General features: G+C 24.5%; 1 pseudogene; it reads left to right on the top strand.

Moving 5' to 3' along the window:
• The first annotated feature begins 410 nt into the window (after positions 1-410).
• On the top strand, positions 411-2821 carry LOC124930390 (annotated as a pseudogene).
• The last annotated feature ends 10056 nt before the right edge of the window (positions 2822-12877 follow it).

Raw genomic sequence — 12877 nt, forward strand, 5'->3', positions numbered from 1 at the left:
TATATCTTTCCTAATTAATTTTATGTTATTACATCTATTTCTTAACTTATAATATAATATTTTATTTCCTTTTCTAATATAATATATCTTTCTTAATTTGTTTTATCTCATTAAATCTATTTTTTAAACTTATAATATAATATTTTTAAATATAATATTTTATTTCCTTTTTTAATTATATTTATTGGTTAGGAGATTCTGGTGACATCTTTTAGTTTGGGAAGCCCTCTTAAGTGTGTGATCATGCGGTGCTATGATTGTAAAAAAAATGCATAATTGTCGAGAGAAATAATGCTCTCGGTGATAATAGTTTTGGTAGGCAAAAAGTTATTCTGGGTGATAATTATGATTAAAATATATATTTTGACCTAATTTAATTCCATTTGAAGTCTTTCTTCTGCCAAACTATTTCTTCATCTCTTTGCAGATTCTCTAATATCTAAATTCACGCAGCAAGCTCAATCACTCTCCATTTTCTTCTTTTAAACCTGAATTTCATCTCTTCTATGTTGTCTATAGTAGTGGCGACGACACCGGCTCTACTTTAGTTTCAGTTTTTCTCGATTTCGACCTCTCTTTCTGCACAAATATTTTGCGAGCTCCATGTATATGCTACTACAGCCATGGACGGAGGAGCCAAACACTATAACTTTCGTACGGTTGAAGAGATTTTCAAGGATTTTAAAGGTCGACGTACTAGTTTGATTAAAGCACTTACTACAGGTATTATCTTTTGTTTCTACTAATGTTAGGTTTTTTTTGGAAGATTAGTTTTTTCATACATTTTAATTCTCCTCCTGATTTCGATATTTTTGATTTGTTTGACAGATGTTTAAGATTTTTTTCCACAGTGCGATGTTGGTCTGTAGTTAGGGTTTTCATTCGATTACTTTCTCTCTTACTGATAGTAATGCATTGGTTTATTGATGATGTTAAAACTTATCATCCTTCTAGTTTGTCCTTAAATGATATTATATAGATCTTTGTTTGATGAAATTTCGATTGCATTAGTTTGTTTGATGGTATTCGATTAATTGTGTCTGATTTCTAACCTCTGTCACTTTTGACGATTGACATTAATAACAGAGAAGGACAACGTTTGTCTATATGGATTTCCCAATGAGCAATGTGAAATTAATTTACCTGCTAAATAGGTGCGAGCTTCCTGAGCCTATTATAGGTATTAATTTTGCAAGAGACGGGATGCAAGAAAAAGTATGGTTGGCTCTTGTTTCAGTCAATAGTGATGCCTGGTTACTAGTAGTAACCTTCTATTTTTGTGCTAGATTTGACGTTGACAACTCTGACAGGTCTCTCTACCATTCATCCTTCTTTTATTTATGTATTTTGGATTCCCATTTCATAGTTCATCTAATGATCCATGCTCGAATGATGATAATGCTTGGAAAGCGCTTTATGGCAAGGTTAGTTTCATTCCAAACTTAGCCATCAGTTTATGATTATGATTTTTTCTTATTTTTCTATTTGTTCGTGATAGATATGGGAATTATGATTGACCCGTTTCGATTTGCATCAATGTTTGATAATAGTTTATGGATCTGGTCGCGGGTCGGTTTAGGGCCGAGAGAACGGAGGAGGGCGTCGAGTTCGAGGTGGGTTTGATTGCTGTCGGAATGTCATTTAGTTGGTTGATTTGGTCTAATTGGAGACTGTCCATGGTCGGAGATGTGGGGAAGAAAGAGAGAGAAATGGAAGAATAGGGAAAAGGGGAATTGGAGAAGAAGGAGAGAGAAATGGAAGATTATAAAATTTTTTTAGAAAGACAAATTATAACCGAGAGCCCGAGAGCAAAGAGCCCTCTCGTTAAAAAATATCAATTATTTTCGAGAGCGACAAATGCTCTCGGTGATATTATTATTTTATTCACCTATAGAGATATCGCTGACACCTTCTGAGAGCGTTTGTCACCTTCGATGAAAATTATCACCAAGGACATATTGGCTTTCACCAAAAATTTTTGCTCTTGTTAAAAATCAATTTTTTACTAGTGGATGTGGTTTGAGTAGAGGTCACCTAAGACTGCAAATAGTTGCTCTCCTCGATTTGGCCTTTTTTGCATTGGTGGTTAGGTGGTATTGTCATTATTACGAAAATCTCCTATATTGTTTGAACAATTATATAACTACGATGGAAATGATAGGTTCAAGAATTTTCTCGAAAATATTAAGAGTTACAATTCAAAGTTTGATTTTACATCATTGGGTGGAAAAAAAAGATGTTGGAACAGGGAGTGCTAGTCTTTTGTGTTCAAAATTAGTGGACAAAATCATCATAGAATGGGATATTTGTTGCCCCTATTGGTGAATCACTGAATTTGCTCAATTATACATTTACAATACTCAAAATGAAATTTAGAATTGTAAACTTCATTCTGAGTATATTTGACCCATAACATTAACACACGATTCTAAACTTCATTCTGAGTATCGTATATGTATAACTGAGCAAACTTCGGTGATTCACCAACAGGGGCAACAAAGAACTCATTTATGATGATTTTGTCCACTAATTTTGAACACAAAAGGACCAACACCCCTGTTTCAGCATTTATTTTTCCACACAATGACGTAAAAGCAAACATTCAATTGTAACTCCTAACATTTTCGCGAAAATTTTTGGACCTATCATCTTCATCATAATTATATAATTGTTTAGTAGATAAGAAGTTTTCTCCATAGCAACAATATCACCTTACCACCAATGCAATAAAGGCCAAACCAAGGAGAGCAAGCAACTATTTGCGATATTAGGTGACCTCTCCTCAAACCACATCATAACACAACATGAGCCACACTCATAATAGGGCTTTCAAGAATAAAAGATGTCACAAGACTCCCTAATCAATAAATATAATTAAAAAAAGAAATAAAAGATTATCTTTTAAAATATTATATTATAAGTTAAAAAGAAAATAGATGTAATGAAGAAAATTAATTAGGAAATATGTGATAGATGGGAGTATGATTATTATTTAGGAATTTTTTTTTTTGTAATTATTCTTTTAATAAATCATATATATTAAACGTTATTATATATATTATATAGTATTATTTTATATATTATAAATATTTAAATATAAAAATAAATAAATATTTATTATTAATATATAAATATAAAAATTATTAATAAGTTTATTTAAAATTAATAAAGAAAGATAATATATATATATATATATATATATATATATATATATATATATATATATATATATATATATATATATATATATATATATATATATATATATATATATATATATATATATATATATATATGAGAGATAAAATAATAAAAATATTAATTAGAAAAAAAATATTAATTATAAAAGGAGAGATAAATTTGTAATTATTATAAAAGAAAATTTAGGAGTTATTATTATTATGTATATTATAAATAATTATAAAAAAGAAATTAAGAGAGTATATATATATATATATATATATATATATATATATATATATATATATATATATATATATATATATATATATATATATATTAGGAATTGTTTTTATTAATATAGATTATGAAAGAGAAATTATATGGATAATGTGGATGATTATGAAGAGGTTAGAAAGAAATAAATATTAACTTATTCAATAATATAGTTAATAAATATAATTAGAATGAAAAAAATGATTAACCTTTTAAATAGAAAAAAAAAGCACACTTTTAAATCTATATATTTTAATAAGTTCATTTAACCTATGATTAAACATGGTTAATTTTTATATTTTAATTTATATATTTATTAATTAAATTTTAATTTTATATATCTTTTTTATATATTTTTTTCTATATTAACATTAATTATTATTTATTTTAAAAATATTTGGTTACCATAGCTGAATAAACTTATCTTTTAACAACAAAAATTCTTAAACACAAAAGTAAATTAATTAATAATCAATAATTATATAATAATAGTAAATCATTCATTAAACAATAAAAGAGTAATAATCAAATATTAAACAAAACAATATTTCTTATTACTATTATAAGTTATGAATCAAAAACTAAAAAAAAAAATATTTACTTTTATTTTTATTCATATTAAATTAAATAATAATAAATTCTTCACGAAAATATTACAATATAACCAAATTCATAAATAAGTTGTTAAAATCTCTTCAAATATGAGAATTTGAGGACTAAAAGAAATAAAAACTGATAAAAAAAAATAAGAATTGAATGAAAATTATTATAAAAATAATAAAAAATTTAAGAATTAAATAATTTTAAATAATTTAATTAATAAAAAAATATATTAATATTTAATTAATAAATATATAAATTTTAAAAAATAATTAACTCTGTTAATAAAGGCTAAATGAACATATTTGAGCTATTCGTACCATACTACTACTTGTATGTACGTTTAAATAGTTTTTTTTTTTTTTTTTTTATAATTTTAACTAATATATTCTAAATTGAAGAATATGCATGTATTTTTATTCTATTTAAAATAATGAAAATTAATATAAAAATAATAATGATTAACTATTTAAAAAGTTAACAAAGTCTCTTATAGTTTTTTTTAATAAAATTAAAATACAATTAAGTTAGAATTTTTTAATATCTTTGAAAGGTTTATACAAAAATTAAGAATGTATTTATGTATTCTTTAAAATAATTTATACTATAAGATATTATAATTAAGAAAAAAAATGCAAGAGAGCTTATAGTTATGAATGACTTGTACTTGAAAATTAATGAAAAGATGTCCACTGATTTTTTTTTTTTTTTTTTTAAATAATAATAATTAGAATTAATTTATATTTATTTTCTCTCTCATTGTTCATCATATTTCGTTTATGAAAGCATTCAAGCGTGCTCTTATCATAGCAAGAGATTTATTTAATTGTTGTGCCCGACCGATAGTAACACACATTTGTATTCAACGAAAGCAGGTAACAAACTCATAAATTTTTTTAGCCGAATGCACTATTTACGCAAGGCCCTTGCCTTCTTTCCTTGAATCGGCATTTTGTTTTGCAAGAGCTAAATAAAAATATATATATTAATTTATAACTACATTTAATATATATATATATATATATATATATCGAAATAATTGTCAAAATAATCTTGAATTTTTTATATTTATGTATTTATAAAAAAAATTGATAATAATACTACATAATATAAATATCACTAGCCAGACAAACAACTATTATAGAAGTCTACTTATTTTATAAATATATCTTAAAATTTTAGACCTAAAAATTTTTTTTTTTTTTTTATTGATAAACATAACTTCAAATGTTGGACTTACAAAAATTTTGTATAAACATATATGGTCATTATAAACCAATAAAATAAAAAAGAAAAACATAATATTAAATTATGGAAAAACTAGATCTAAAATGTTAAAATTATTTTAACAATGGTTACAAGAACCTACACTTAAAATAAATATTAAATTATAACGCTCACATAAAAAGTTATATAGAATAAAAAATTTTAGAGGTAGTCACCAAACTGCTAGAGTCTTGTTCTCATGCGAAATATTTCCATATCCAAATTTTGATTTGCGAAAGATTTTCCAAACCCTATCATCCAGTGTTCCTTACCAATGAGGGTACAAATTTTCCTCTTCAATGAGACCAGGTGAACAGTTCCTTTGACGAGCATAAAGAAAAGTTTCTTCCTATACCTTCTTAACTTTGCAATTCCTCTAAGTAAGAAATCCTACACATATCTACTATACGAAGAACTTCTTAAAATTCACAAGAAGGGCCTCCACAAGCTTAATAGGCTTTAAACATCGCAACCCAAGATTGATGATTATATCGAAACGCAAAAAAATCTAGCATACCGACACATTAAATTTAAGAAATATCTTTGAGAGAGCTAAAAAATGTCAGTTTCTTATACATAGATAAAATACATTATTACTAAAAAAAATAATCGAAATAAAACCAATTATATTTATAACAAAAAAAAAAAAAAAAATATATATATATATATATATATATATATATATAACAAATATGTAATGTATATGTTATATATAAATATAGAAGTATATATGGTCTGAAATAATTAAGTGTCAACCACAAATTTAAATTAACAAATTATCTTATTTCCATTGACAATTATTTATTTATAAAGAAAAATGAGAAAATTTTCAAAAAAATTGTGGTGTATCATCTTAAAAAAAAAACAAATCACAATCAAATACTTGAAAGTTGCTAACTTTACTTCTTGTATTATGAAATCTGCAAATCCAAAGAAGGTGGAGCCTAAGAGCCTAAGAAACTTCAGACTATATTTTGAAACATTTAAGTAAATCTACCTAACAAATCAAGCCGCTATTAGAATACATGAATTCATGAAATTAAAGTTGGAAGATTTTGAACGGATAAATATTATTAAATTTGTTAATATATAAATAATTAAAATATATTTTAGCACAATATTATTTTATCTAAAAATTAATATCATAATATAATTTTTTTAAATTAAAAAATATTTTTTTTACCAAACCCAGACACAACTACACATTTGGGCGTCTTCAAATTTGGCCATTAATAAACTAAAAAGGTTGCACTGAATTTCAAAAAAAAAAATGATATCAAACAAGGCCTAAACATATCATCAACATGTGGTCAAGCGAGCTCTAGTTATTTTAATTTATGATTACTATTTGGGCGGCCACCCACCTCAAATGACCAAGAAAAAAACCGGAACTTTCTAGGATTGAACCTAACTAATTCAAAATAAATAAATTAATTAAAAAAATAAATCTCATTTGTCATTTCAATTTTTAAGCGATTATACTAATAGGGTCAAATCACATGTAATCGTAGAGTTTAAACCTTAGTCAATCTAAGCCTAAACCTATCTTGAAAACTCAAATTTTGTTAATTTATTTTTCTCTATGTACTTCTATTTTTTTTTTTTTGATTTAAAACGTTTTCATTATTTTCCATAATAATATATAAATTTTGACCTTTTGAAGCACGAAAGATTAACAATATTATTGTGTATTTGTAAATATTGTTTAGTGTAGAAATTGAATGGAAAGGAAAAATATGTACTTTTTTTTTTATCAACTTTCCTTTGATTACTTCTTTTATTGGTAGTTACTTTTTTAATTATAATAATTGTTGATAGAGTAAGGGAATTTGGTGAGGGAATGACGTGTCATCACATTCATTGGTTGAAAAATGTAAAAGTGGGAGGAAAGAGAGAAAAGAGAGAAATTATTTGATTTTTTCAGCGAATAAGATTATGCACATCATTCCCTCACCAAATTCCCTCACCAAATTCCCTCACCTAATCATCTCTATATATATATATTTATAATGTTTTATCCGTTTGTACATTGTAATTTTAAGGTTTATTATAAGGTATATAATTTAGATATAGTATAGTAAATTATAATAATTGTTTGATGGATTAATATTTATATAAACATTATTATTTATATCTTAAAAAGATATTATATAATATATATTCTTACCTAGCCTAGTATAAGGATGTATAAGATTTTATAAAATTTAATATTCCTATTTTATTCTTTAATTTTATGTAATTATTCAAAGTTTATTTTCTTTTATATTTAAAGTATTAATTTATATTTAATTTTCTAATTGAACTAATAATAACAATAAATAAACAATTATGCCATTATAATTTCAATATTATTTTATAAAATTATTATTATTATTAATATTTTATTTTATACAAACAATTCATATTTTTTTTAATATACAAATATTTATAATAATACATAAAATTTAAATATAATTATTATATATTAATTAATATATATAAATTTTATTTATAACTACATAAATTAAATTATAAGAAATTATATATAAAATAGTGTAAACAGTATAATATTAGTATTATTTATTTTAAAAATACATTTATATAATATATAAATATATATTTTTTTTAATTTTAGTATAATTAATAATTAAAACTATTTTTAAGATAAATATTAGAATAATAATTAAAAATACATTTATATAAATATAAGGGTAAAATAGTCTTTTATATTAATTTCTTACTACTTTCTTATACTATCAATCAAACACAAAACAATAAAATCTATATAATTTATACATATTTTATATTCTTAACCAAACACTAATAAATTATATAATTTATATATCTTAATAGCTTTATACAATTCATACATTTTCAACTTATACATATATAACAATTATAACAATAGGTCTAAACATTGCAAATAACAATGACAATGGGTCTAACTTGACATTTGCAATTATCGTAGTCCTTATCTAGAATAATTTTTTTTTTTTTTTAAGTTTCTCACTTCTGAAATCTATCATATCTTAAATATGTATATAGATGATCAAAACTTCCATACGATAATCATAAAGCATATAAATCCGAAAAGGTATTTTGGATAATCTATTATGCGCTTTTAAAAAGAAAAGTCGATACATCTTATATATATATTACTAGTTTCTGTTGTTTTTTATGTAAAAATAAGATTGGATTTCTGTAAAGAAGGAACAATATCTTTGATAGGGTTGTGAATGGGTTAATCTGGTCTTCAGTATTTTCCACAAATTGTTTGCTTACTCATGATCTGGCTTGATCAACCCGAGAATGATAATAATACTCCACCATTAATATTTTATAAAAAAAAAAAAATACATTAGCTTAATATCCAAAGTCCATATTTTGAATTCTAAAAAATCAATATTGTGACGGATGAATTTGTCATAGCCCATCCAGGCTTACCCAAGATCGGTTATGTGCAAGTATCAGGGCCGATCCTAGGGTAAGACAACCAAGGCAGCACCTAAGACCCCAAAAATATTATAAAAAGATAAATACATAAACAATAAACAAGATTTAAACCTGAGACGTCTTAAAAAAACGATTATATAATTTAACTACAGTAAGATAAACTTAATGTGGAAAGTCCATATTTTGAACTCTAAAAATTCAATAGACTGTGAATTTGTTGTAGCCCATCTAGGCTTACATTATATCATTTAACTGCTTAATGTGGAAAGTTCATATTTTTAATTCTAAAAATTCAATAGACTGTCACGGGATGAATTTGTCCTATCCGCTTACCCAAGATCGGTTATGTGCAAGTATCAGGATCGATCCTAAGATAAGGCAATTAATGCATGAAAAATAATTTATAAAAAAATAAATACCTTAAAAATGTATGAAACTAAGACCTATTAGAAACGATTATATCATCTAATCAACTAAAATAAACTACATAAATTTAAAAATAATATAAAATTATTAATATTTTTAATATAACATAAAATATAATAAAATTAAATAAAAATTAAGAACAATTTTTTTTCGATTTATCCAAAAGATTTTATTTCAATTGGAATTTGGTTATTCACTATGTACGAGGATCCCCGCTAAGCATTCATGGCTGAATGGTTAAAGCGAGGTTCGAGACCTCCTCAAGGGATAATATTGGGACAATTGTTTAGAAGTATATTTTGTGCAACCGTCTTTCTTATCTGATAGAAAAGGATCCCATGATCCTGAACCGATCTTATCTGGGATCGCCAATCCACAATATAGCCAAGAGAAACCATGATTCAGAATCTCAACCTTCGGAATCTAGCGATTGTAATGCTAAATCTCCTATATTCCAACCAAACCAAAATTCAAAACAAAATTAAATATAATTCTTTAGTTATATTTCAGACGGCTAAAATAGCCTCAATATCCATAGTATGATTTATTTATTTTAATATTTATTTAGTTAACAAAAGTGTTACACTTTTCATAATATTTAATAATATTATCCGGATGATTCATTGGCTTAGTGTTTTGCTTTTATCTTTCCACTATTAAATTATTTTGGCTTGGAGTCAATTAGTCCACTTGTCTCAGCCAAATAATAATAACAGTCCACTTGTCCATAAAAGGATACTAAAGAAAAATTAAAAATTCAACATCTTCCCAACGTCAATTATTTTATATACAAAGAAATATTATTTATATCACAATGACAACTGATGACACTATGTTTTCATAATTTAATTGTTTCTTAAAATAATATTCAAGTTATTATATGTAACATTTCTAGAAGATATTAATGTTAGCGGATGTTTAATTCTTATAATAATAATAATAATCATTATTACTATTTTTTTTAAACAATTTACCTCATATTTAAAGAGATAAAACTAATAAAAACAACCAAAAAATTATATCAATTTCTAAAAAAGTGAAAAAATAAAAAATATTTTTAGTTGAGGGTGGAGAATCATCACTCATTAATTCGAAATTTCACCTAGCTAGTCCATTTACAAAAATGAATTTCTAGATAATAAACTGAATTAAATTAAGTCTAAATTAATCCTATTAATACAATAAAAACATTTATTTAATTTTAAATCAAACTCATGATCTCAACCACATAAACTTCATTAGAAACATGATTATATACATTTATTTTACTCAAATACAGACCTAGAACCAAATAATTATAACAATAGTCCTTCAATCAATATACAAAAAGTAAAGTCACTATGTTTGATACGCTCAATTATTTTAACTTATCTTTATGATTTGATTCAAATAATTTAACTTATTTTATTTCAATCTAAACCTTACAACTATTTCATTATTTTGATGTATATTTGGATAAGATCGACCCCATCTGCAACGCTTTACAGCTTACGTGGAACGGTGGAATGCCCGTCAAAAATGATCATTTGTACATTTCCACGTTAAAATGTTGATTCATGTCTTTCTAGAGAGAGAAAGTGATGAAACCGTCCTTTGAAATCTTCAAAGGCCAGTTTAAGGATGCCAATATATAAACGTGTCTTCATGGATAGGAAAATTAAGGAGAAAGAAACTAAAAAGGCGGAAGAGAGAGATAGCAAATTCAATAATTGATCAGCAATAATGATGATAAAGAAATTGGAAATATGTATGGAGATGATGAAGTTAGGTCTGGATTTCGTGGCTGTGTTCGTCGGAGCTGTCGGCGATGTCTTTCATCCTAAAGGAGCGGTGGCGCCGCCGCATCTAAATAATGTTCAGAGTATTCCTTATATTGGGTTCTTCCCTTAATATTTTTGTCAGTACGTAACAATTTTGTTAAATTATATGTAGATCTGTGAATTAATTGATTTGATATTTTGGATCATTTTGTTCTTAATTTTATCTCAATCCCAAACGTTCTAAGATGATCTCATATTATTAGCTAGTATTTCTATTTGCGTAGAATATGTTATTGGGGTGACAGATTTTGTCTCAAACGGTCTCATTATACATGGCCTCTCCTAAATTGGGTTTATTTTGATTAATTTAAATAAAAACCTGAATGAAATATAGATAAGTTTATTTGGATAGAATGGATTTTAAGACATTAAAATCTCCGTTACTAAAAATAATGGAATGTGTCACTAGATAATAAGGTTTAATAATTTAAAATTAAAAAAATTTGGTAAGAATAAAATAGTATTTTAAATAGAGAAATGAATGTTTGAAAATATTAAAATAATAGAAAAAAGGAGAGAAAAAAACCAATTTAATTTAAAATAAACTAAATAGGACAGACGAATAGTTAATTTATTTTCTGAAATTCCCTAATTAAAATTAGGGAGCTAGATACACTAGATTTTGAATATATACATTTATAATAATATAATTTTTTTAATATACATAATATTAAAATATTTGTTTATATATATATTTTTTTATTCTATATAATATGGTTTAACGGTGCGCCGCGGGAATTTTCTGAAGTAGAATGGAGCGAGAATAGTAAAAAAATCTTCGAAGTATAATGGGGCATGCGAGAATAGTAAAAAAATCCTCGAAGTATAATGGGCGGGATGGTAAACGCATTCTCTATCTCGATTCGTCTCATTGTCATCGCTAGTGAAAATTCTCAGTCCTCTGAAATTTGGTAGTTAAACTAGTCTAGTGATTTATTTATTTACTAAGACCATCTCCAACCGAAAAACCCATTTTCAAACTCATTTTGGTGTAAATGTCACATCAAACAGTAATTCTACTCTAACCGAAAAACTCATTCTCAAACCCAAAAGAATATTCTTATAATATTCTTTCTTACATCAACTTTTATAACTTTTTAATATCACCCATATCTTTTACAAACTTATAAATTACACTACAATATTATAATATCATCCAAATATTTTAAACTTAAATATAAATTAATTATAAAAATTTATTAAAAATTCAAAAATTACACTACACGAACAAAAAAAATACATATGAGATTGAAATAAAAAATTATTCGTACAAATAAAAAGCAGATAATTTTTTAAATGTTGAAATTGTTGTATTTCTCCCACAAATGATCAATCAATGCATTTCGAAGTGCAATGTGATCATCTTTATTTATAATTTTTTTATATCGAGATATGAATTCTTCAAATCGAGTATTTTCATCTACTATCATGTTAAACCTCCGGTGGTAGTGTTTCCAACTCAATCTCAATTGGTACACTTAGATCACGTTCATCCTCCACAATCATGTTATGCAAAATTATGCACGTAGTTATTATATCATGAAGCACTTATTAAATATTAGTTGTTTGTTTCATAATTTGTATGTGTATTTTTATTTTGTTGTGTTGATGTATTATTTTAGTTTATGAAGTACTTTGTATTTTGTGTATTATTGTAATGTATTTGGTAATTTTTATAATTATATATAATATAATATATATATATATATTAAAATAATTTTTTTAATATTATTATAATTTTTTTAAATTATATTATAAATTTATGTTATATAAAAAATATTATATAAATTAAGTTAATAATTATATAAATAAACTTAATATAAAATATAAGATAAAAATAAAATAAAAATAAAACATATAAATAAATAAAACATATA

This window comes from Impatiens glandulifera, chromosome 3 (assembly GCF_907164915.1).
Source record: "Impatiens glandulifera chromosome 3, dImpGla2.1, whole genome shotgun sequence".
Classification (NCBI taxonomy): Eukaryota; Viridiplantae; Streptophyta; class Magnoliopsida; order Ericales; family Balsaminaceae; genus Impatiens; species Impatiens glandulifera.